Raw genomic sequence first — 27,939 nt, 5'->3', positions numbered from 1 at the left:
TCATGCCAGGAGTGAAACATTTCATTTTCACCGTGCCAAAAACAAATATAAAACTTAGGGTCTAGACTATCTTCATAAAACACCTTGGAGTTTCTGGCCTGGATGCTAACATCAGTCTGGTCAAAGTGAGGTGGGACTGGAGACTGGGTTGGTGATATAGTGCAGCATCCATGGGATAGTGTGGCCAGTGATAGATATACTGTTCGGGCTGAAGAGTGAATAGATTGATGGACTCAATGGGCAAAATTGCAGTAGAAACAGAGGTCAAGGGTCAGCTTTATAAGTTACCTAAGTGTTGATTTTCAAATAGTACAGGAACATCCGAGGAGTTTCTGATTAGAAGTGAATGGCTGTCAGTGAATAGAGGTAGTATTGGTGTGATTTTGCTTCTCTAGACTGGGAAAAAGCTCTCAACCAACTAAAATACTATGCAGGTGATAAAGCTAATATTAAGTGACAGGTCAAACATATTCCCACCTACAGGCATAACTGATCCCGTATGTTATAACTGGCAAGTAAATATTGACAATTTAAAAAAAAGATTTCTCATTGATAAATCTTAACAGTATCTTTTCAGATTGAGTTTTGGAATCTGCTCAGTACTTTTAATATATAATAATATTTAGAGGAAATTGCACAGGCAAAATGTTATCAATTGCAACTATAGGGCAAAGGCAGTGTGTGGGCGAGAAAGAGCAAAAGGCTACAATATTCTACAAAAATAGAATAGTTATCTCATGTAATAGCCTTTCAGGCAAAAAGCTGGGAAAGCAACATTTAAGATGTGTTGTGATGGTCTGGAAGTAGTTCTCAATAGATTTCGAGAAAATGATCATTAGTACGGGTGGTATGGTGGCACAATAGTGAGCATTGCTGCCTCACAGTTCCAGGGACCTGGGTTTGATTCCGGCCTCAGGTGACTGTCTGTATGGAATCTGCACTTTCTCTCAGTGTCAGCATGGGTTTTCTCCAGGTGCTGTGATTTCCTTTCATGGTAATAAGATGTGCAGGTTAGGTGGATTGGCCACGCTAAATTGCCCCTTAGAATCTGTAGGTTAGGTGGATAAGCCATGGTGGGTGTCGGGCCTCGATAAGATGCTCTTTTGGAGAATCAGTGTGGACTCGATGGGCTGAATGGTCAAATGACCTCCTTCTACACTGTAGGGATTCTATAATTCTATGACCTGACTGGCCCAACTGTACTAATTTGGTGATACTGTGATTAAAACAGATAATTGCCTTTATTTTTCAAAAATGACAATGCCATTTAGTTGTATAGGGCTCTGATGAAAACACATCTGGAGTAGTGTAGAGTATAGGTCCACTTACTTAAGGGTAATAAATGCATTAGAAGCAGTTCAGGGAAGGTTTACTAGGCTTATACCAGGAATGGTAAGGTTGTCTTATGAGGAAAGGTTAGAATCATAGAATCCCTACAGTGCAGAAGGAGGCCATTTGGCCCATCGAGCCTGCACTGTCAACAATCCCACTCAGACCCTACCCCCATTACCCCACATATTTGCACTGTTAGTCCCTAACACTAAGGGGCAAATTAGCATAGCCAATCAACCTAACTCACACATCTTTGGACTGTGGGAGGAAACCAGAGCACCTGGAAGAAGCCCACGCAGACAAAGGGAGAATGTGCAAACTCCACACTGACAGTGACCCAAGGCCAGAACTGAACCCATGTCCTTGGCGCTGTGAGGCAGCAGTGCTAACTACTGTGCCACTGTGCTGGTTGAATAGGCTGGACTTGTACCCACTGAAATTTAAAGAGTAAGATTGAAACCTTTAAGATCCAGAGGGGTCTTGACAGAGTGGATGGGGAGAGAATGTTTCCACTTTTGGGAGAACCCAGAACTAGGTGTCACTGTTTAAAAATAAAGTTGTTTATTTAAGACAGAGATGAGGAAATGTTTTTCTCACAGAGGGCCATGAGTCTTTGGAACTCTTTTCCTCAAAAGGCAGTGAATGGTGAATCTTTGAATATTTCTAATGCTGGATAGACTCTTGATTAACAAAGGGATAAAAGGTTATCAAGAGTAGGCAGGGACAGAATTGAGGTCATAATCAGATCAGCCATGACTTTTTGAATGGTGGTGCAGGATCAAGTGGTTGAGTGACCTATTCCTGCTCCTAATTCATATGTTTGAATGCTTGGAACAAGGGATTCAACACACAAAAAGTTGTTGCATTATATACACCCACCCACTACAAATAAAAATTGAGAAATGCATTCAGTTTTGATCATTGCAATTTGCATGCTGACTTATAATTGCATATAGTTATAAACGCGATCAATCATAATTTTTTAAAATCCATTAAAAAATGTTTACTTCCCATTTATTCTTCAACAGTGTCATTACATGACAGTTTCTGTCTTGATGAAAGTCATTTTTGGATGCGCACCAAAACAAAAGTGTTTGTGTAATTTGGGAGTCAGGTTGACATCCTCACTCCTGGGCATACTAAAGTGAGAACACCTCAAATAGATGGTATCATATTGCTTAGGTTTTGCAATGGTGTATTAAAAGCCATATTTTAACAGTGCCCAGATAATCCAGTGAATCTCCTGGGAACTTTTCAAGCATTATGGAATCACTTTAATGTTCTAAGAGTAGCGATGTTGTCGCCTGTGTTCTTTTTATGTTAAAAATTGTTCATCTGGGATTGGAGCTCCCTGCCTGTCCAATACTTGCGTTCTTTTGTTGCGAGTGATCAATGCAAATCACAACCCACAGCACAACCTGTCTGCCATTTGCCCATTATGCCATATAAAGCACATTTATATAAATCTTTGTGAACCACACTCCCATTTTACATCCATGTCAGTGATAAATCTTATGTAATCTGGTCAAGCACTACTGATAATATGGTGTTCGTGATGTGGAGATGCGCCATTGGACTGGGGTAAACACAGTAAGAAGTTTCACAACACCAGGTTAAAATCCAACAGGTTTATTTGGTAGCAAATGCCACTAGCTTCTGGAGCGCTGCTCCTTCATCAGGTGGAGACTTCTTACTGATAATATGGTGATCCATAGAACTAGCTATCTGCTTTTACTTTAGTTAAATAAGTGATTGTAATCTGAGTGCACATTTGGGGATAAGCATGTTATCACATCATTAGCCATTGTATCACACAAAGCAGCCGTTCAGCCATTCGTCCCATGCAGTGTCATTGCCACACCCCCAGCCTCCTCCCCTCCCTGTAGCCCTACAGGTTTATTTCCCCTATATGCTCTTCCAATTTCCTTTTAAAATTATTAACTGTCTGAACTTCCGCTGCCCTTGTGGCCAATTCCAGGTCATGCCAATTCTTGGTCATTCCCACTCAGTGCCAGGGAGGCAGTGGCACAATGGTAATGTGTTGGACTAATAATCCAGAAACCCAGGCCAATGCTTCGGAAACATTCTGACCAGAGCAGCTGGTGGAATTTGAATTCAGTTAATACATCCAAAATAGAAAGTTAAATTCAGTAATGGTGACCGTGAAACTATCACCGATTATAATAAAAACTTCATCAGGTTCACTGATGTCTTTTAGGGAAGCAGCTAAGAACATAAGAACATAAGAAATAGGAGCAGGAGTAGGCCATCTAGCCCCTCGAGCCTGCCCCGCCATTCAATAAGATCATGGCTGATCTGAAGTGGCTCTTTTCCACTTTCCTGCTTTTTCCCCATAACCCTTAATTCCCTTGTCTGTCAAAAACCTATCCACCCGTGACTTAAATATGTTTAGCGAGGTAGCCTCCACCACTTCAATGGGCAGAGAATTCCAGAGATTCACCACCCTTTGAGTGAAGAAGTTCCTCCTCAACTCCAATCTAAACTGCCCCCCCCCTTATCTTGAGGCTGTGCCCTCTAGTTCTGCTATCCTTTCTAAGCAGGAAGAATCTCTCTACCTCTACCCTATCCATCCCCTTCATTATCTTATACGTCTCTATAAGATCCCCCCTCATCCTCTAAACTCCAACGAGTACAGACCTAGTCTATTTAGTCTCTCTTCATAGTCCAACCCCCTCATCTCAGCTCTGCCATCCTAAGCTGGTTTGGCCTACTCCAGAACCAGAGCACTATGGTTGACTCTTACTTGACTTCTGAAATGGCTGAGCAAGCCATCCAGTTCAAGGGCAATTAGTGATAGGCAACAAATACTGGCCTGTGACATGCACATCCCATCAAAGAATAAAGAAAAAGCATAATAAAGTTCTTCCTCACATCTACATCAACGACCCTGCATTTTTTGTCAAAAATCTTAAACCTCCAATTCCTTGTATGATCAGTTAATGGCTTTTCTTTATCTGCCTTATCTGAACCTTTCATAATCTTGTATATTCTATCAGATCTTCCCTAAATCTTCTTTGCTCCAAGTGAATGACATCAGCTTTTCCAACTTAACCTTGTAGACAAAGTCTCTCATCCCTGGAACCACTCTGATTTTTTTTTCTACACCCTCTCAAGGATCTTTACACCTTTATAAAATGTGGTGACTAGAACAAGATGCAATACTCTTGCTGTGGCTCAACCAGAGTTTTATAAACATTCAAAATAACTTTCTTGCTTTGATACTTAATACCTTTCTTTAGGAAGACCAAGATCCCAAGAAGATCCCAAGATCCCAAGTTTTGAGGAAGAGTCATATTGGACGTGAAATGTTAATTTCCTTTTACTCTCCATGGAAACATTGAATTATAGAAGATAGGGACAGGAGGAGGCCATTTGGTCCTTTGAACCTGCTCTACCATTCATCATGATCATGGCTGATTGTTCAACTCAATCCCACTTTCTCCCCATGATCTTTGATTCTGTTTGCCCCAAGTGCTATAACTAGCCACCTCTTGCGTACATCTGATGTTTTGGCATCAAATAGTTCCTGTGGTAATGAATTTCACAGGCTTACTACTCTTTGGGTGAAGAAGTGTCTTCTTATCTCCGTCCTAAATGGTCTATCCTATATCGTTAGACTGTGACACCTGGTTCAGGACACTCCCAAATCAGGAACATCCTTCCTGCATCCATCCTGTCTAGTCCAGTTAGAATTTTATAAGTTTCTATGAGATCCCCCTTCATTCGTCTGAACTCCAGAGAAAACAATTCTAACTTAGTCAATCTCTCCTCATACATCATACATTGGTGTATGTATATATATAAGAACATAAGAACATAAGAAATAGGAGCAGGAGTAGGCCATCTAGCCCTTCGAGCCTGCCCCACCATTCAATAAGATCATGGCTGATCTGTCGCTGCTCAGTTCCACTTTCCCGCCCTCTCCCCATAACCCTTAATCCCCTCTCTTATCAAAAACCCATCAACCCACGTCTTAAAAATATTTAGCGAGGCAGCCTCCACCACTTCAACGGGCAGAGAATTCCAGAGATTCACCACCCTTTGAGTGAAGAAGTTCCTCCTCAACTCCGTTCTAAACCGCCCCCCTTTTATCTTGAGGCTGTGCCCCCTAGTCCTACTGTCTTTTTTGAGCGGGAAGAGTCTCTCCACCTCTATCCTATCCATCCCATTCATCATCTTATACGTCTCAATGAGATCTCCCCTCATTCTTCTAAACTCTAACGAGTACAAGCCCAGTTTATTCAGCCTCTCCTCATAGCTCAACCCCCTCAACTCCAGTATCAGCCTAGTAAACCTCCTCTGTACTCCCTCCAAGGCCAAAATATCTTTGCGCAGGTCTTCCTAAATTCCTATATTGGTCTTCCTAAAAAAAGGTATCGAGTATCAAAGCAAGAAAGTTATTCTGAACCTTTATAAAACTCTGGTTGATCCACACATCACCACACAATGCTGTCAGACTTGCTGAAGTTTATCCAGCATTTTATATTTTTATCCAAGGTCCCATATGCTTCGCTAATTGTTCTTTGGATATGCCCTGCTATCTTCAAGGATTTAGGCACATGAACATCATTGGTCCCCTCTGTTTCTGTATTCTTTAGAATGATGTCATTAAGTGTATATTGCCTCATTCTATCCCTCTGCCAAAATACAACACTTCACACTCCTCTGTGTTAGGCTCCAGCTGCTACTGACCTGTCCCTTCTGCCAGCCTACCTATATACTGTTTTAGATGATTGGTACTACTCTTACTATTTGCCACATCTCCAAATTTGTTATTACAACAAATTTTGAAATTTTTGTTTGTATTCCAATAGTTGAGTTATTTACATGTAGCAAAAAATCATTGATCCTAGCACTGACCCTTGAAGAACATCACTGTCTGCTGCCCTCTCGCCTGAAAAACAACCATTTAGCACAACTTGCTCTTTCCCGTCCTGAAACCAATTCTTTTATGCAAGGTCTCATTGGTCCCACCAGTCTGTGAGCCTCAACTGTTAACCAGCCTTTAATATGGTACTTTGTCGACCCTTACTTAAATCCATACGGACAACTTCTGTAAGTGAAACAACTCTGTTACTTCATCAAAAATTCAATTAGATTAGTCAAGCACAATTTTCTTTTTAAAAATCTGTGCTGGCTGTCCTTAATTAACTCAAACTTCTCCAAGTTGACTTTTCCCCTGACTATTGTTTCTCAAGCCTTACCCACCACTACGGTAAACTGACTGGCGTGTAGTTTCTAGAACAGCCCTTTCTCAAAAAAGAGTGTCACTTTTGTCTTTCTCTCCAAACCTCTGGCACCTCTCTTATATCTAAGGAAAATTGGAAAATAATGGTCAGCCCTTCTGTTATCTCCATCCCCATTTCCTTTAGCAACCAGAATGCAAGCTATCCAGACCAGGCAATTTGTCCACTCTGAGTAACCCAGTTCATCCTACCCAACGATGTTCAACTCATCCATTACCTCTACTATGTCTGCTTCTATCAATATTTTGTTAGAATCCTCTTCTTAAGTAAACAGCAATACAAAGTATTCATTCAGTATTCTAGTTTTGCTCTGTGCCGCTGAGTATATATTACCTTACTTATCTCTAAAAGGTCCCACCCTGCCACTTGCTACTTATTATTTACATATTGGGAGATGATCTTTCTGTTCCTTTTTATGTTAACTGTCATTCTATTCTCCTATTCTTTCTTTGATAGTTTTATCTTCCTCTTCACATCTATTCTCAATATATCGTATTTGGCTTGGCTCTGACTTGATGAATTCACCTGATATGCATCATCCATTCTTTCCTTCTTTTCATCATTGTTGCCATCACCTTTGTTGTCCTAGGAACATTTGCTTTTGTTCCAGCACCTTCCTCCCTAGTTGGAATGGATATAACTGGTACCTAAAGTATCTCCTCCCTAAGGAATACTTATGAGATAGTTGCCAAGAAATCCAGCAGCAAATTCAAAACAAACTTCTTTACCCAAAGAGTGGTGAGAATTGGACTCACTAGGACGGGGAATGGTTGAAATGAATAGCATTGATGCCTTTAAAGGCAAACTAGACAGACATATGAGGGAGAAGGGAATCAAGGATTGTGATGATCAATTTAGATGAGGAAATATGGGTGGAGGCTTTAATGGACTATAAATACAGCCATGACCTGGTTGGGTTGAATGGATTATTTCTGTGCTGCATATCTTATGTAATTGTTCCATTGCATTTATTCTTTTGGTCTCCACTTCCATTTACCACGGATCAAACAATCATCCCATGGAAGTTAGCCCTCTTTTAATTTAGAAGTTCTCCTTTAGATTGTTCCTTGCTCTTCCCCATCACAAATCTAAGACTTATGACACAATGTTCATTCTTACCAAAGTGATTTCCCATAGACAGTTTATCCATTTGTCCCATCTCATTCCCCAGTACCAGACCTAGCAAGTCCCCTTGCTAATTGATCTCAAAATGCATTGGTTGAGGAAGTTTTCCTGAACACATTTCAGAAATTCCTCTCTTTCATTTCCGTCTAATGTTATCCCAATCAATATTTGGGTAATTGAAGTCCCCCAATGTCCCCACTCTATAGTTCTTGCATACCTCTGTGATTTTCTTGCAGATTTGCTCCTCTCTTTCTCCCTCACAAGATATTTGGAGGCCTGTAGAATATTCCAATAGCTTGAACATATCTTATTTCTTGTTTCTGTGTTGCATTTTGCGCAGTTAACAGAGAAAAAAACTACACATCTGTCATTGAATGCACTTCAGTAGTGTCAAAGCACTTAGAAATAATGGCCTGAGACTGTCAATACTATAAAGTCACTGTTAGATTACTTTCTGATTCTTCAGTTTTGTGCTGATATGGTTGAACTATACAAGCAACTCTTTTCTCCAAGGATCCTGACAGCTTTGAATCACAGCAGAAAATCAGACATTATTGAACCAGAGCAGTCTATTAAGAGATTCTGAATATCAGCACCTACTATTATAGGTCAAAGATCAAATCTTGGCTGCACATGGAAGAATCCTTCTCAAGCATAGCATGAATTGTCCAAAAAAAAACTATTTTTGATGTATTTATTTATTTCCAAATCACTATTCATTTCTGATATCAGTAAGTACTGAATACGATAAAGACCTTTTTACTATTGACAAACCTTTTAAAACTATTTGTAGGGAGAACTTGCAAGAACTCAAACTTTGAGCACTAAAATTGGAACATGTTTAATTTTTTTTCAAACATTAAATGTCACCCCAAAAGCCATTGTCATGCATTGAACCATAAATGTTGTGGGCCTGCTTATTTCCTAAATAGTTTAATCGTGTGTGTGGACATTTTCTCTATTCTTACACCTTTCTTTTTTTGGGCGGGGTGGGGGGGAGGTTGTGGGGAAGTAATTGATTCATGGAAGTAACTGATTCAAAGCTTTAGATACAACTAAATGTGAAATTGCAAAACTATTCGACTTTCTTCAAAGGATGTAACTATTGATATGACGTCAACGTTACTTTAGATAGGATTTATCTTGAGTGTTCCTTGATTGTTATTAATTATGTGGAATTTACACTCGAAATTGGAGAAAACATGGAATGAGAGAAGGCTTTCTGACTTACCCAACTTATCCCAGTTTGTTGTGCATTCATCTCTGTGTCAGTAGGTTGTGGGTTCAAGTTCAAATAATCCACAATGTCACCAGTGCCAAGTAAAGGGAATGTTAAAATCAGTATGAAACCAATGAAATGTAAAATTAAGTCCCTGTCTGCTTATCCTGCTGGCCTGGATGTATGTTAAAGAGTCAATGGCACTGTCAAAGAAAAACAGAGAATTCTCCATGTGTACTGACTAGCATAATTTATTTAACTAATATTGTCACAAATAATTAACAGGCTCTTTTTCGCAGAAGCACGGAATTATTACAGCATAGAATGAGGCCGTTCAGCCTATTGTGCTTGCGCGGTTCTGAGTAGGAGCAATATAATCTGCCCCTTCCCCATAGCCTTGCACATTCAGCTTTTTCAGGTAACAGTCTTGAAAGCCTCAATTGAACCTACCTTCACTACACTGTCAAGCAGTACATTCCAGATCCTAATCACTCTGTGTGAAAACATTTCTTCTCATGTCACCACTCCTTATTTTGCCAATTCCCTTAAATCTGTGTCCTCTGGTCCTCTGGTACCACTCCTGGGTCTAAGGAAGACTGTATGATTATGACTAGCACCTTTGTAATTTCCATTTCCACTCCCCTCAGTATTCTTGGATGCATCCCATCTGGAACTGGTGCCTTATCAACACTAAGTAGAGACCCACCTTCTCCTTATTGATTTTACACCCCTTAAGTGCCTGAATTGCCTTCTATTTTCCCATGACCTTCTTATGGAATCTTTCCTTCTGAGTAATTGCTCCTGTAATGATGCCCTCATAACAACTAAACTAGATGTGCAGGTTAGGTGGGTTAGCCATGCTAAATGGCACCTGTGTCCCAAAATGTGTAGGTTGGATGGATTAACCACAGGAAATGTATGGACATTACAGGGACAGGGCAGGGGAGTGGAACTGGGTAAGATACTGTGTCAGAGAGTCAATACAGACTTGATGGCCTCTTCTCCATTGGAAGGATCCTATGGTTCTGTGATTCTATTTACATGACAATCACTATGATATGTATCTTTGACATGCTTCTGATAAACACAGTTCTATAGATGGTTTTGGTGTTCTATTTCAAATCCATTCCTTCTGAATAGTCTATCATGGAAATGGTGCACTCCATCTAATTTGCTAAGGCACATTTATGTGAAACTTTCTTATCTCTAAGTAAAATCAGTGAAAACTACAGAATATTATTGTAACTTGCACATCCAAGACCTTTTTTTTTACCATCACATTTCCTTCACAAATTATCACACCCTCAATCTATTTATTACACAATTGATAACCATCAATCCTCTTCCTGCAGAGAATTTTTCCAATTTTATTCCAGGTGGCACTGCTGCCTTACAGTGCCAAGGACCCAGCTTCAATTCCAGCATTAGGTGTGGAGTTTGTATATTTTCCCCATGTCTGTGTGGGTTTCCCCTCAGTGCTTTGGTTTCCTCCCACAGTCCAAAGATGTGGGGGTTAGGTTGATTGGCCATGCTAAATTGCCCCTTAGTGTCAGGGGGATTAATAAACAGGGTTAGGGACTAGGTGGGATTGTTTCGGTGCAAAATTGATGGGCTGAATGGCTTCCTTCTGCACTGAAAGGATTCTATGTTTCCATTATATATCTTAATCAATGCATAATTGTATATTTTTTTCATCTGGAATCCATCCCACATTATGCTATTAATTGCTAGTACACATTTACTTAATAAACTGCGAACAAAGTTTAAGAGAGTAAATTCAATTTAGTGCCAGCAAATATTTCCAGAGTTGGTTCGCTCAGGTGGACGGACAGCTGATTTGTGATGCGGAGTGAGAATGCATAGATAGCTCCTTTGAATGCCACATGAATACAAGTGAATTTCATTGTGATCAACCATGCTGCTGTACATTTTCAAGTGTATATGTAGTAGCTAAAGAAACTACCCTGTTAAAGAAATAGTTCGATGCTTGTTGTCAGGAAGATGTTCAGGTTTTAACAGCCTGTCAATGTTAAATTGCACATCTATATCACTGACCTTTGACCTTCAGCAATGCATTCTGTGGGTCACAGGAGTGGCAGACGCAGATGTAACGATCAGAATTACAAGTACATAAATAGAGCATGACTGACATTGTCAGTGTTGCAAAAACTTCAAATTATTTCGCTAGAAGTAGCATTGAAAATAACACATGTTAAGGTCAACTAATGTTGTAATATGTTTTGTTTATTTACTCTTTTAATTTCCACTCTGTGTTAATGGGTTGTGGAATTAACATGGGTAAGTCTGCGGGGAGATGATTTGCTCTAAATGTTTTCAACAGTGCTATTCTGAATCACATTGATGTACTGGCCTCTCTCTGATTTTTTTCAACCTTCACCTCACCACTGTGATGGGCTTGAGATCAGAAGCTCAATAGAGGAAAAACATAGCACTGACCAAGTTGCAAGACGTCCAGATTCAGCTATCTGAGGTATGCTTCTTATTTCTCTTTTATTGAGGTACCTAATCTCAGGTAGGGGCAGTTCAAATGGCATCTGCATCCCTGGGACAAGAAAGAAGGAGCAGATTGGATTTCACTATCCAGGGAATCCCGCTGAAATGTGTGTATGTCTGATTATGCGTGTTTGAATGTATATGTTCGTGTGAACATATGTGAAAGAGGCCAGTCTGGCATGCGCTGCCTTCCATTATCAAATAGCTACCACTGCATTACTTAATCACAAAGAATAAGTGAGGCCCCTTAGGCAGTGGGTGCCTGTCTTGAGAACATTCTTTTTACTGTGCCTGTTAGTACATCTGGAGCTGGTAAGAACACTCGATAGTTTCTTTAGCTCGTGCTAAAGAAAAGGACTTCATAGGTCAGTTATGAGCGACTGCAGTTCAAGGCAGGAATAGTAAGTATGCTTTTGCTGTAATATGCTCATACAAAATCGTGTGACCGTATTAAGTACATAAATATGTGTGGTATTGCTAGTCAAGGAACCAGTTTTCAACTTTGTTCCCCTCGCATATTATATTCAACCCTTTCGACATTCTTATATGATCAAATGTGAAGGACTTGACAGCTCGGTCTATTCTACCCTGAACATGCTCACATTGGCGTCTTTCAAAGATCCATTGAAATGCTGCAAGTGATTGTGCTGGGAGAGGGCAGCTGTACATCACCTTAACACGTGACAATCAGTAATCAGTGCACTTAAAACCAGATCTGTCCTGGAAGTGAAATGTAAAAAATGCTTACATTTACCATCCCACAGACGCATACCTGTGTTTAAATATATCACCTCAAATCACAGGTACCTGGCTTCGCGGTTCTGCGCAGTTAATTACCTGAAAATGCATCTTTATGTGTCATTCTGGTTACTTGTTTTTCTGTTTCTCCCACTTTCATTCATATCTCTCACATTATTTCCCCCTATGTCAGTATGTCTCCCCACCGCCCAGTGTCTCCTCGTGTGTGCCTCTTTCACTGTCCCATTCATTCCCTCTTCATCTCTGTGTCGCTTCCATTACTTGTGTCTGTGCCCCAGACTTTTCCTCCTTCTCTCTTCCTCTCTGTCCTCTGTTGCTCACTCACTCAGTTGTATCCTGCCTCCACTCGCCTCTCACGCCCGTTCGCAGCACACCCCCCGTCCTCACCTCTGCCTGTGTCTTTTCCCTCTCTTTCTCCTCTCTTGCCCTGTGTGTTTCTCTTTGTTGTTTCCGCTTCTATTTCCAGTCACTGTTTTGACACTGAGCGGCCCTGCCTTCTGACAACTAGCAATCGCACTGGAACTTAAAGGGAGCAGCTCGCGTTGCTTACTCCCCAAAGGAAACAGCAAATTATATTTCCCCGCTCGATACAGTAGCAAGACCCCGGATACTTGCAGCACAGAAGATGCTTAAATAAGCTAATAACGGCCTACTGACCTCCACAGAGTGAGCATGCTGCTGCCTCGGGAGCCAGTGTCAGTGTATCCTCCACCCCCGTAGGCTCCCCTCCCCTGTGTAAGCACAGGGAATACACTTTCTCTTTCACAGAATCCTGCACACACTGAACTCTCGGACCTTACAGCCAAGTGCTGGTGTAAAACGCCGCCAAAGAGATTCATTCTGAGAATGGATCCCACCCGGTGGCCCGAACCCACTTGATTATTTAGGTGTTCTCTGTTGAGACTGTGAAAGATTGGAGTTTGGCTTCCTTTACTGGAAGAAGTCTCACAACAGCAGGTTACACCAGGTTACATCATTCCTTTACTGGACGGGCGCCGTTTGGTTACTTAGACATCATCAGCAGAACATGAAAGGACCTGGAACTTGTGTGTTTATTTGATTGTTTTGTTGAATTGACCCTTCCTGGGGTCGTCCCATATGTCGGTCATTTTCTCTGCTTTACAGTGTTGTCTTCTTTTGGAGAAACATCTGCGAACAACTCATCAGAACTTGTATATTCCGCGCCCCCACCCCCTACCATATCTTTTAAGGGAAGTCCAGTCTCGGAGTTAATTAAACGGGACAGGATGGTGAGGTGAATGGCGTTCCAGTCTCTTCAGCCAGCTCCTGTGAAATGTTATAGCAGCTCCTCCAAAAGATGATACTTTTATTGTATCATTTCAGTCTTAATCTCCGCCCTGGATTAAGTTCTCTTTTTCTCACCAGAAGCAAAAAACACTTGCCGCTTTCGATCCCAGTATTACATGAACGCTGTTTTTGTTTAAATTGCGTTGTAATTTAAAAATGAAACAAGTTTGCTATCAGTAACAGTTTGTTTTTTTAAGGTCAGAGTCCTTCGTATTTTGTGCTGTCCGATGCTGCATGTAAATTCGCTAGAAAATATTTTATTTGTCTTCATTTATTCTTCGCACTTCTGTATTTCCGATTCTTGAGGTTATTAATCCAGCGGGCAGATAGTTTAGTTTCCCGCTGTATAACGGTCATATTAAAAGTTACGGATCTGAACTCACGCGAGGGATCCTGCCTGGCTTTAAGCATATTAAGGGTGGGAGTGTTTCACCCTCCAGTGACTGTTTCTTCGGGCGCTGGCCGCATAGCGCTCACTGTAAGTTCAGCTACATTGCAGAGTCATAGGCTTGTTCAGATAACGCATCATACATGCTATCAGGGCAGAGATTAAAATCCCAAGTATCACACATACAAAAGTTATATAGGCGTTTTGGAAATCGATGTTCGCAATGAAATGATGCAGTAGCATTAGCTTGTGAAATGGGTAATTTCAGAGTTAGAAATATTAACTCCAAATGTTCGTGTTTACTCTCAAAGGAGATGGTATTAATTTCATTTTGTTATCGAGTAATTGTGCAACTTTGATCTTGGTCATGTGTAACAGTTATATTCCTTATAGCTGGTAAACTTCACAGTTTTCTTTGGGAAACATGGAGATATGAATCGTTTAAGTTTTTAGGTTTAAATGCTGCCCTTCTTTGAATGAGTGTTATAAGTAATAACCCACAGTTTGTCACAGTTTGATGGCGTTTTACAGGATAACATCTGTACTTTATCACCCTCCGATTAAATATCACTGCTGGATTATGTAATTCGTTGTATTTTGATTGTGCTGCACAATAATATTTATTCCAAATCACGCTCTGTAAATGTAGAACTGAATTAGACACTGAGCTACTCGGTGAACTTCCATTCAGAGAAAATGCTTGTATTTATATAGTCAGTACAGATTTCCCGAAGCCTTTACGGCCAATTCAATGATTTTGAGGTTTTAATGTAGGAAAGACAGAACCCGGTTTGCGGGTGGCAAGATTTCCGAAACGGCAATCAAGTAGATGATTAAACCATTTGTTTGAGGGTTAGATGTTGGCCAGAGTACCAGCAGAATTCCCCAGCGCTTCTTGTAACACTGCCCTGGCGATCTTTTTCCTGGTGTGGATGTGCCGGCGTTGGATTGGGGTAAACACAGTAAAAAATCTGACTACACCAGGTTTTAGTCCAACCGATTTATTTGATAGTAAACGCACAAGCTTTCGAGGTTTCCCTCTTCGACAGGTGAACTGGGCCTCTGTTTAATCTCACCAGCAAGGTGGCACTTGCTACAGTTGAGCACTCCCCCAGTACTGCTTGAGTTATGTGCTCTGGTCTCTGGAGTGAGCTTGAATTATCAACCTTCTAACACAGAGGCGAGAGTGAGAATGCGATCACTAAGTCACAGACGACATTAAACTTTACTTGCTTGGGGATTAGCGTCTGGGGGGTGGGGGTGAGGGGAGTGGAATTATAATTCTGAAGACTAAACCTGGGCCCGCTTTAAGTTCATTTTTACATCCTACATAATCCCTTGGATACAGTAAAGGGATTGAATCAATACTGATGTTATATGAAACTAAATATAGTAAGAAGTCTTACAACACCAGACTAAAGTCCAACAAGTTTATTTGGTAGCAAACGCCACTAGCTTTCGAAGCTCTTGTTGCTCCTTCGTCAGGTGAGTGGGAGATCCCTGAGGAAGGAGCAGCAAGTACTCCAAATAAACCTGTTGGACTTTAACCTGGTGTTGTAAGACTTCTTACTGTGTTTAACCCAATCCAGTGCAGGCATCTCCACATCACGACATGAAGCTGAAGCCATAGTTTTGGCCACAAGTGATCTCACTCCATTTCATCCACTTTGTGCACTTTCTATTGCTTTCTTAGAAGGAAAATCCAGGTGGTCTTTGTGAAATATTGTATCTCTCAACTAGTTCCTGGTGGGAGACTGTTAGCTGGAATCAAAACTCAAGGAATTGAAGGTAAATTATTGACCTGATTAGTAGATTGGTTAGACGGTAGAAGACAGAGAATAGGGCTAAAAGATATGCACTCAAATTGGAATGGTGTCTTACACGGGTCTGTGCTGGGGTCTTGACTGTTCACTATACCTATCAATGGCTTTGATAACATAACAGAGAGCAATAAATGCAAAAGCAAAATACTGCAGATGCTGGAAATCTTAAAGAAAAATAGAAAATGCAGAGAATGCACAGCTGTCTAAGCGTCTGTGGAGAGAAGTAGAGTTAATATTTTGAGCTGACTGCTTTTCACTGCATGTGGGAGTTTGGTGATGGTACAAGGATACTGGTGTAGTAAGTAATGCATATGAGAGCATAAAATTACAACGAAACACTGATAGATTATGGGAGTGATAAACATTCTGGTGAATGAATTTCAACCCAGATAAGAATGTGGGTCAGGACACAGGTCAGAGCAGCTTTCTCAAAGGTCAACCCATGGAAAGCGACTGGCCTGGATGGAGTACTAGGACAAACACTCATATCCTGTGTGGATCAGCTGGCAGGGGTGTTTGCAGACATCTTCAACCTCTCTTTACAACAATCTGAGGTCTCCATCTGCTTCAAGTAGATGACCATTGTCCCTGTACCTAAGAAAAGCCAAGCAGCGTACCTTAATGACTATCGTCCGGTGGCTCTGAAATCCATCATTATGAAGTGCTTCCAAAGGTTAGTCATGGCACCAATCAATTCCTGCCTCCTGGACTACCTGAATCCACCATAGTTTGCTTACCACAGCAACAGGTCCACAGCAGGCACCATCTCCCTGGCCCTGCACTCAAACCTGGAACAGCTCGATAACAAAGACACCTATGTCAGATTCCTATTTTTGACTATAGTTCAGCCTTTAACACCATTATTCCTACAAAACTCTTCTCCAAACTCCATGGCCTGGGTCTCAGCTCCTCCCTCTATGACTGGATCCTGAACTTCCTAACCCACAGACCTCATTCAGTAAGGATAAGCAACAACACCTCCTCCACAATCATCCTCAACACTGGTGTCCTACAAGGCTGTGTTCTCAGCCCCCTACTAGACTACTTGTACACCTATGACTATATGGCCAAATTCCCTTCCAATGCAGTTTTCAAATTTGCTGGCAACACCACCATAGTGGGTAGGATCTCAAACAAAGATGAGACAGTGTACAGGAATGAGACAGAAAATCTGGTGAACTGATGCAGCAACAATAATCTCGCCCTCAATGTCAACAAAATGAAGGAGATTGTCATTGACTTTAGGAAGAGTAGTGGAGAACATGCCCCTGTTTACATCAACGGGGAAAAAGTAGAAATGATCGAAAGCTTCAAGTTTTTAGGTGTCCAGATCACAAACAGCCTGTCCTGATCCCCCCATGCTGACACTATAGTTAAGAAAGCCCATAAATACCTCTACTTCCTCAGAAGACTAAGGAAATTTGGCATGTCAGCAACAATTCTCACCAACTTTTACAGATACACCATAGAAAGCATTCTTTCTGGTTGTATCAAAGCTTGGTATGGCTCCTGCTCTGCCCAAGACTGCAAGTAATTACAAAAGGTCGTGAATGTAGACCAATTGATCACGCAAACTAGCCTCCCATCCACTGACTCTGTGTACACTTCCTGCTGCCTCGACAAAGCAGCCAGCATAATTAAGGACCCAACGCACACTGGGCTTTCTCTCTTCCACCTTATTCCATTGAGAAAAAGATACAGATGTCTGAGATCACATACCAACTGACTCAAGAACAGCTTCTTCCCTGTAGCCATCAGATTTTGAATGGATCAAAGTCCATTAAAGTTGATCTTTCTTTACACCCTAGCTATGACAGTAACACTACATTCTGCACTCTCTTGTTTCCTTCTCTATGAATGGTATGCTTTGTATACCACGTAAGAAACAATACTTTTCACTGTATACATGTGACAATAATAAATCAAATCAAAGAATAGGGTCACCCAATTTGGACCAGAAAAGAACAGACCAAAATATTATTTAAATGATGAAAAACTAGGAACAGTGGAAGTCCATGAAAACACCTCACTAAAATGATACAAAAATAATCTAAAAGTTGATGGAATATTAATTTTCATAATGAGAGTCTTAGAATATCTTGGGGTTGATGTTTTGCTAGAGCTATATAAAGCCTAGTTATTTCATGTTTGGACTATTGTGTATGGCTCTGGGCACTGTGACTTAGAAATGATACATTGGCCTTGAAAGAAGTGCAGCACAGATTCAACTGAATGCTATAGATTATTGAGAAAGGTTACATTAACCGAGCTTGCATCTCATTGGATATAAAACGACAGGGGATGATTCGATTGGCGTTTTTGTATTTTGATAAGAATTGATAGGCTATAATAAGTGCACCTCTTTCTTGCTGGTGGGGAATGGGGGACAGGGGTGTCACCATAAAATCAGAGCCAGGTCATTTCTTCATGCAAAGAATCTGTGAGTGTACATGGTCTATGAGTGTAATCTATAATTCAAAGAGCGGTAGAAACATGGAAATCTGCACTACAATGAGCAGTCAATGATAAGTCAAGTAATTGTTTTAAATCTGAGATCAATAGCTTTTTTTTTGCTGCAGTAGGACAACTATAAAAATATATGGACGGAAGACAACAAATTTGGGTTAAGGTACAAATCAGCCACTATCTCACTGAACGGTGCAACATATTAAAGGATGGTTTACCAACTCCTGATCCTATATTCATATTCTAAATGTTTATACATTAAAGGTGTTTTTTCTCTGTTACTGAGGGCCTGCTCTAGTCTGTTCATTGACTGAAATAGCAATAAAAATCTTAATGACCCCAAAACATTATGTATTGAAATGGCAGTTTAATAGTCACACTTCAGTGGGATACTACTGAGTGTTAACACACACTGCCACATTTTTATATGCTACCAGATAATAAACTTCATTTTTGAGATAAATATATACTCATTCAGATATTATAAAGACAAAATATTGCAGGTGCTGGAATCTGAAACAAAAACAGAAAATGCTGCAAAATCACAGTAGGTCTGACAGCACCTGAGGAGAGAAAATAGAGGTAGCATTTTAGGTCTGGATGACCCTTTGTCAGAGCTCAACACAAACCTCACACATGGGATTCTTGAGCCAGTTGAAAGAATAGGTGAAGTGGTTTCTCAATGCCTCCCTTAATTGTTTTTATCTTTGATATAATCTCTCCTTGATGAGCTGCAAGAAGCCTAAAGAACTACATCTACCCTTGATGCAGGTGAAGTCCGCGTACTAAATAGATCAAGTATTCCCATTGATCAATGACACATTGTTCAAAGTAAGAAGTCTGACAACACCAGGTTTCAGTCCAACCGACTTTTTACTGTGTTTACCCCAATCCAACGCCGGCATACCCATATCATGACATTATTCAAACCCAGAGTTCCAGTTTATATTTGCTGGTCTTGACTGGAAAGAGACCTAATTCAAGCCTTTCTGACTGAATGGTAGGAATACAACCACAAAACCAGTGGTCATTCCATCCAAATGCAAGTGTCTAATAGGTTATCAACTGTTTTCTGTCTCCAGTTGGTGGGACCTTTTGGAATGTCGCTCAAATCCATTGCCTACTTTCTGCTTCAGGAATATAATCACTGAGTCAATGGCACTCCATGTGTATGTAAATACCCAACATGATGTCAATCCAGCATTTGAGATCTATTCCACTGAATTGGCGACTGGGGAGACTACACATGAGCCAAAGACTAATTCCTACCTTTGAAGTACTGTAGTAGTGGACAGAAATTGAAATCTTTGTTACTGTAAACAAGCATACTACTTCATATATTTTCATGGTATATTATTATAAAATATATTCATTTATAGTCACAATTATAGCCTGTCACACTTTGTGACATACGATCAGATACTAATGTATCTATTCTGCCAGATTGCAATGATATATTACTAGAAAAACATAAGTAGCTCTTGATTTTCTTTTTGAATATTGCAGTGTTCCTTTGCACTTTAATGGCATATTACTGATGGTGACATAATTCTTTATCATAGTTAGTCTGAAGATAAATATAGATTTTGCCATGCATCTTGCATTCTTGATAATAACTCGTGTACTATAGTATACTTGTGATATTGTCAGAGAATGCATACTTATGTCCTATCACAGCTTGGCAACATATTGCTGGCTAATACACATATTCTGCAACATTAGATAATGAAATATATCTTGTCAACCTTCTATGAAATTATTGAGTAACATATACACTTACCCTTGTCATGCTTTGAAGGCATACTGCTGGAAGTAGTATAGATGCCACCGTACCTGCCACATTTGAACATATTACAACTAGGTAATAATGTCAACTTTGATGCAATACAACTGAACAATGTATTTGTCACACGTTAACAACATAGCACTCTACAGTTTACATGTATGCCCTGTCACTGTTAAATAACGATATTTTCAGTTGTAACATAGAGGCAGTGTTATTGTTTGCTCCTAGCTACACTATTTTGCAAACTTCCACCTAATTTATTACAATGCTTGATGGAATATGACCAAACTCTTACAGAATATCGTGTTTCAATATGTCACACTTGATAACATACTGCTTGGCACTCATGCCAGCATATCTTGTCATAGTTTGATGTCAAAACAATGATGGATTGGAGCAGTTCGACTACATATTGCTAAGCAGTGATTGGTATGTAATGCTTGTTTCACCTTTGTGACATATTTGCAGGCCCTGTCAGAGTCTGATGACCTGTCACTGACTAATACCATTCTGTGGTGGAAAAGAAGGAGTCATTCCCCACGCAGAAGTACCAGCAACGAAGTATTCTGTTTAATTGAGTTAATGTTAAAGACGCTGTTTCTCAGGTGAGGCGGTGTAGATGTGCGGGCTCAGCAACAGGAAGCAACAGTTTATTTATGTTACGCGGTAACTTTGGTTTATATGGATGCTGTGGTCTGGACAGTAACTATTTGAACTTCCTAACTTTGTTTAAAAATAAAACAAAGGTAGAATTACCTCTAACCGTGACAGCACCAGAAGATGAAACTGAGGGAAAGAATGGATTACATTGAAATTAAGTTCTATGTTGCTCGATGACGCAATAATATCGCTTGTTTTCCTGTTTGGCAGAAGCTCACGCAAGGAAAACAAACATCCAGGCTTGGCCGATGACATAGTCGGGCAAAGTTGCTGCAAAGAGGCTGAGCACATCCCCTGCAGGAAGGAAGTGGATTCTGGAGGAGGAAAACAAAAGATGGCAGCCGCTCTGACCGCAGCTTGAACCAGACCCCATCGCCACCCAGCTGCTTCCCAGTAACTTCCCATTACCTTCACATGACACTTTACCCCCTTCTATCAATAGCAGGCACCAATGTGTTCCCTTAATTAAAAAAAAACAAACGCCAAGTTAGACATGCACGACTCAGACTGACTGGCCTCTGGTGCATAAAGCACAAATGTTTTATCTGCCAACATACCCCACCTTCACACAACACAGCGACCTTTTGTGATTAGACCCGTTATGTGGACGCATTAATATCTTTGTTTCTCTTATTTCCTCTCCCAGCCTCGTGTAGACTGTATTTCCAGGGAAGGCAGGGGCCGGCTTTGTGCGGAAATCGAAAACATTGTGAAGAAAACCCTATCTTTACACTACAACACCGCTTGCTGAAATAAATTGATAATATGTTCGAGCTAATGAAAGACAGCATTTTCCCCCCACTCGGGGAAGGGGAGGACAAAGCATTTTACACCAAACGCTTCCAATGTCCAGTCCACACATTTAAAACAGTAGCTTCAGTTGTTCACACAATGTACCGCACGGCTCCTGGGCGGCCTTCGGCTAACTAATTCTACTGTTTGCACTGATCAAACTTGGTCAAGTTTTCTCCGCACTCTCGAGCTCTTCCAAACTGCCCTGTGGCTTTGCTATGTTTCTCTGAAGCTTGTTAGATAACGATACAGGGAAGTCAGAGGCATCCGATACCGTGGTTTACACTTGACCATATAAAACAAGATCTAAGTCATCAAGGGTAAGTTGTTGAAGAGTTAGTGAAATGCATTGCACTTACACTCACCTTTGAGAAATATTTTTCTTTGTAATGAGGCAGTAGAACTCATTTTTAAAACCCTCTTTTCCATGACAATGTGTGCATTGTTTCTTAAATCCCAGAAAACTAAAATATGTTGCTGCTGATATTCAGTGTTTCACTAACAGCCAACTTTAAAAGTTGTTTAAACTGCGAACTACGGATTATACATTATACTGACCTGCAGTCTGGCTAATAACTTGTGTGGAACGAGTATGAATAAATCAATCGTCCCTATGTTCTGATTTACCATCAAAGCAAAGTTTATTTATTAGTCACAAGGAGGCTTACATTAACACTGCAATGAAGTTACCCTGAAAATCGCCGCACTCTGGCGCCTGTTCGGGTATAGACATCAATAAATGATTATTTTAATCAGACATCAGGAGCTCATTAATTCATTAAAATTAATAAAGCAGTCCCGCTTGAGCCTGAACGGGACTGTTACAAACAGCTGCTCTTTATACATATTTTATATTACAATCAGATAAAGCGTCCTTGCATCGTTTTAATTATTTAAAAATAAACATTTCAGCCTAAATCTATCTGACTGTCCACAACTAGTTTGGAAAGCATAATACTTAAATGTATATTTGCATTCTTGCAAAACTAAGCTTCCAGACTGACATGCTTGGTTACACTTCATTTCAAAATTCATTGTACCCGAAAATGCTGTCCCCCCTTTGAGTTGTTTCCAATTGCTTCTGAGTTGCCTTTGTATAGGCGTTTGCATGTACTATAAATGCTTCTGGTGTCTGTTTTGATTGTTTGCACACTGTATTCAATTAAATAATGTAGATATTTTGGATTTTGATAGAAAAATAATGAAATGATCGAAACATGAATATTGTCAGGCGCATCTTTGAAAGCAGGCATTGAGTCAACAAACTGACAATTTAAAACAACTGAATTTAGCCATGGAATATACGGCAAATGTTTAAGTGTTCGATTCTCGTGAACACATTGCTGGTCCTCTTTGCAAACTCTTGAGTAATTTTTAATTTAACAAACTCTGAACTTATAAAGATTTTGGATAGATAGATAGATAGATATGTAATTGATCGATACATATCACAATCTGAAGTAACGTTTAGAAATACTGTGACTTGTTTAATAAGTCTGCACATTAATATTAATTGAAGATACACTTACACAACACAATATTTAATATCTTGCATCATTTTAAACTATTTCAAATTAAAGCTTAATGATGAATATTCATGAATCAAAAATCACATAATTTCATTTAGTCATTGTAGCATTTTGAGAATAACCACAAGCCGTAGAAGCGGTCACAGTGCCCTTCTACTTTCTATTCCATTTCATTGAAGTGTAAAAAAAAGAAGAGTTCAACAGGTGTCCGTGCTGTGTAACTGTGGAACCAATATATCACTGGCTATTAATTAAGCGATCCATAATTCCTGAACAGTTTATTTATGTATGCTGAATACTCTTTAAAAGAACCTCTCTGACTATATCTGTATAGGTGTGTTGCTTTTTCTGTTAGCAAGCTGTGAGGCCAGACAAGCCCTGCGATGAACTTTGAACTCACGCACGATGAAGAAAAATAATATATATATAGGTGAGAGCGTTGCGGCGTGGGCTGGGCTGTGGGAGTTTCTGACATATGTGACACTCCAGGAATCAGTCTGGGACCCCGGGCTAGTCCACAATATAAAGTCAGTCTTGTACAAACGCGATAATAACGTCAAAAAGTCGAGACCTTCCGGCCTTCGTGAGTCTGGAACCAAAACTTCTGCCATTTTTTCTTTTGTTCCCCTGTTTCCTGGCGGTAATCCCTTTTCTGAAATAAAGACATTCGACAATTGAAAAGACTTTGCGTGCCTTATTAGCTTCTTCTGCATCAAAAAATAATGAGAAAAAATCTTTTGATCTGCTTCAGGAAAGACGTTTTTTTCACAAGGACCTTTTGTTTTGTTTTTGTTGACTCTTGTGGCCAGGAAACAAAATCCAAACAACTTCGTCTCTTTTCTTACGCCGTTCTTTTACTGAGGTGAAACTTATATTCTTAAAAACAAAACTGAATTAAAAACTTCGGATTTAAAAACAAACTCGCAGGAAAGTATACATTCAAGTATGTTACAAAATACAGCAAAATAGATTGGAGTCACGCAAGAATTAAAATAAACTGAAACTTTAAAGGGATAACTCATTGTCACTCAAAAATAAGCAATGCTTCCCCTGAAAAACCTATGGTCAGAAATTAATAGAGTAACGGTCTCGGTACAAAGATTGATACACTGCAGGGGGAAAATGTATTCAGCATTCTTGTTTTCTTTATTTGTGGCCATTCTCATTAAGTTTTGTATACTTTGTTATTACAGTGGGGACATAAACTGAAAGACACAAATGAATGTTACCAAATCTTTAAAGTAAATAATACGCATATATAACGTTGTCAAAATGGTTACCAAGCCTAAGGAGAAATACATGCATGACTTTTTAAAAGCTATAAAAGCATAGCTGTGAATATTCAATTCAGAATAATTGACCTATCTCATAAATTATCTTCTGTGTCCAATAACCAATTGCTGTAACCATAATGGAGATATACACGACGATATTCAGCAAACATATGTGATAACACTCAGTAATATATATATATTACAAAATTCAACAATGCGCAGCAAATGCATGTATTAGCGTTCCAGCGTATCTAACATTCAGCAAACATACTTGGCACAGTATTTCACAGAAGTATATATTACAACATCTAGTTGACATATATTATAGCATTCTTTGAACATATGTAGGAAAATATTCAGAAAACATATATAACAGTATTCGACAAACAAGAATACTACAATTTCCACAGACGCATTACAGTTTTCGGCAAACATATAACAATATTTGGCCAATCTATTAGAAAAGTTAGTAAGGTATTACTATTTTCAGCAACCAAACAACATTCAACAAAGATATATTTAAAAGTTAAGTTTATTTTGTCAATGATACAAATCGGCTTACATTAAACTTCCCCGATATTCAAATATTGCGAACATATGTATTACAACATCCAGTAAACTTATATTACAACATTCATTAATCATATGTCACAACGTCTTGCAAACATTCAGCAAAATAGGCGATATTCAGGCAACATGTATATTTAAGATTATTTTAATTTATTTGAAGATGTTATCATACGCTGCTCTTGTAGTAAGCAGTGTGTGATGTAAATTGCTAGGTACATTATAGTCAGTGACCATTGCTGAGCAGCTTGGGCAATGAAGCAGGTTGGAGATTTGACACATGAGTTTGATAATGATACTAGTAAGATTATTGTGTTTTCCTACTGTCATTGGCTCGTGGATGTTTTGTGCATTAATAAAATTTGACCTTAGATGTAATCAAAAATCTACTGCTCAATTTACGCCTATCTCAGCCTGACGCATCAAGCTATTGTAAGCCAACACGTAGAAACATAGAAACTGGAAGCAGGAGTAGGGCACTCGGCCCTTCGAGCCTGCTTCGCCATTCATCTTGATCATGGTTGATCAAGGAATTCAATATCCTGATCCCCCTTTCTCCCATCTCCCTTGATTTAGAAACATGGGTGTCTTGCCTGAACATATTCTATCTCATAATCTAAACCATATTAATATCGGGCACGTCATATAAGTTATCAGTCATTATCTAATGAATATTGTCTGGAGTATTAATGTAGAGCAAAATGCCTATATTACATTGATGTAAGCTGTTAAACATTATCTATATTTTAAATCTTCAGTATCGATCATGGACTCTTTTAGGCCACTGATATCAGGACATAGGGTTACTGGCGTTGACCTTACGAAACAAAGTTTAATTATAATATATTTCTGTACTAGTTAAAATCCCATCTCAAATTACACCGCATTTCATATTAAATTTTAATCGACAGCTGTGGACTAAATGTGGATAAGTAATAAAGTCCTGGGGAAATAATTAAACATAAGCAATCGAATAATAGTATATTACAGTATTAGATTCAACTAATCAAAAGTATCATATTCCCCTCCCACTGACTCTGAATTTAAATCCAGTAACAGTCGAGTAGATTTATGCAAACCATAACTGAGAACGTATAATTGTACAATGCTCAATGTCTACTACTTTCATACACTGTATTCATTTCACTGACGAATGCCACAGTTGTCACACACTGTTGTGAAATGAAAATGCCTCACTGCAATTGCAAAGCATCTTTGAGTGGGGGATATATTTTACAGACATGACTTCATTGCCTCGTTCATTCAAACGCAACTTTTATGACCAGTGCGGTTATCCGTGCTGTTTCCTTCCACCAATCTAAAGAGATAAGGGTCAGAAACCACAACTGCCAATGACAGGGTCTCCAAACCTCTTGGTTTTCTGACAAAAATGCACCCGCAATTCCTTTTTTAAAATTTGTGATTGAAAATCGGCGTGAATGGACCTGCTCCGGTGGCTAAAGACTTGAGTTTGGATGCTGCCATTGTGCTTTGAGGCAGAGTTGGTGACAGTTTGTTTTGATGTTCTGGCGGCCTCGCGAGGTTGAAACGTTGCGAGTGATTTCGATAAACAAGCACCCAGAAAAAAAATAAGCAAATAAATACATTTTAAACGTGCAGTCTCCCTTCCCGCTCCCCTAGCTCTGCACTGATGGTAAGTGTGATTTGATCTGAGGTGACACATTTCAATAACGACTCTACACCGCAATCGCCAGCGAACTGTTGGTAGAGATGCAGTTGTTTTAAAGCTGCCAGTAGCTTTAAACAGGGGAATAGTGTATATTGAACCTGTCACGGTGCTGATGCTCACAAATTATTGACCGTGTCTCCTTTCAGTCTTCAGACGTCCTTATCAGCATTGATTGTGGCAGACACACCGAGAGAAAGATGAATATGATATTCGACAGACGTTGCTCATTCGTGAATAACAAGTTCAGTGAATGATGTATTTGTGCCATTATCCTGTAAGTTAATCGAGTAAAATATATCTTTTCCAAATATCAAAATCTATTTATAGGAATGAGCCACGATGTGTGCGCTTGACCTTCAATTACAGCAAACCACGATCTGTAGACACGTTTTCACTTGCGTGCGTGTGTACGTGTTTGTATATCTTTCACCAGTGAATATGTTTATACTTTGAAGGCATGAAAGAATATAGTTAAACAGAGAAAGCATCGTTCCAAACAAGGATAGCATTCAAGCAACCAACTGAATGGAGTTACTTAAATCCGTCATGGAAAAGCAACCTATCAGTTTAAGCTACTGTTGTGCACCAGCACATTCAACAAGAGCTTATTAGGAAACATGTTTCTTGGATTGTCTGCAGAATAAGGGGACATAGCATCATTTTTTTTCAGATCGCACCAGTGCATATTTTTGAGAAAATGATAACAAATAGGTGAACTTATCAATTTGTAAGTATGTGAATGACATTGCTATTTGTTTTGGACTTATTTTTACCCATTCGGTAATAGACCGTATTCTTGCTCATCGTTCTCCGTGTATGCCATTTTTTGTTTTGTATCCCAACGTTCTCACAGGGCAGATTATTGATTCGAAAATAAACAGTCAATATAGTTTTTAAGTAAAATTCAGTTGGCATGAATCCTTCTCAGCGGTTTCAGTAATGGGTTAGGCGTTGCTCTGTTTGGCTCATGCCTAACGTCAATGATAAGATTTTCCCAAATATATACTCATATGGTTGATCTATTAACAGGGCGAAGTTTATAGACCGGATCAGCCGCAGATTGAACTGAAAGCGTCCACCTCAGAGTGTGCACTTGCCAATGCTTCAAAAGCCAGTAGTCATCATTCATTAAGAAACTACAGGTGAACTATGGTTTAAAGGAGTCCACGTAAAACATTTTGATAACCGTAATAAAGAAATGCTAGCAATATCGAAGGTTGACTTACTGGGTGCAATGCAACCATCCATTAAATGAAGTGAAACAATCTGTTCCATAGCAAATGTTCCCAAAATGCACGTATATGTGTTGTGTATGTTGTATATTTTATGTATTGTACGTGTTATGTATGTGTGTGATAAGTATGCGTATGTGTTTTATATATGTGTGTGTGTTGTGTATGTGTTGTGTGTGTTATGTATATATATGTGTTGTGTGTGCTG

The 27,939-nt window shown here is 39.6% G+C and overlaps 1 long non-coding RNA gene across 2 annotated transcripts in view; it reads right to left on the bottom strand.

Moving 5' to 3' along the window:
* Positions 1–27,939, bottom strand: part of LOC145350618 (uncharacterized) — a 90,300-nt gene that overhangs the window by 43,975 nt on the left and 18,386 nt on the right. Inside the window, exon 3 of one of the 2 annotated variants that reach the window (XR_013888235.1) lies at positions 22,102–23,620. The exons of the other annotated variant lie outside the window; for it this stretch is intronic. This is a non-coding gene — a long non-coding RNA (uncharacterized LOC145350618). Of the gene's footprint in view, positions 1–22,101; positions 23,621–27,939 lie in introns of those variants that run through there. 2 annotated transcript variants of the gene reach the window in all.

Source organism: Carcharhinus amblyrhynchos, chromosome 12 (genome assembly GCF_965287045.1).
Source record: "Carcharhinus amblyrhynchos chromosome 12, sCarAmb.v2.hapA, whole genome shotgun sequence".
Classification (NCBI taxonomy): domain Eukaryota; kingdom Metazoa; phylum Chordata; class Chondrichthyes; order Carcharhiniformes; family Carcharhinidae; genus Carcharhinus; species Carcharhinus amblyrhynchos.
The sequence above is the reverse complement of the archived record's forward strand: the minus strand, read 5'-3'. Positions and strand labels throughout refer to the sequence as shown.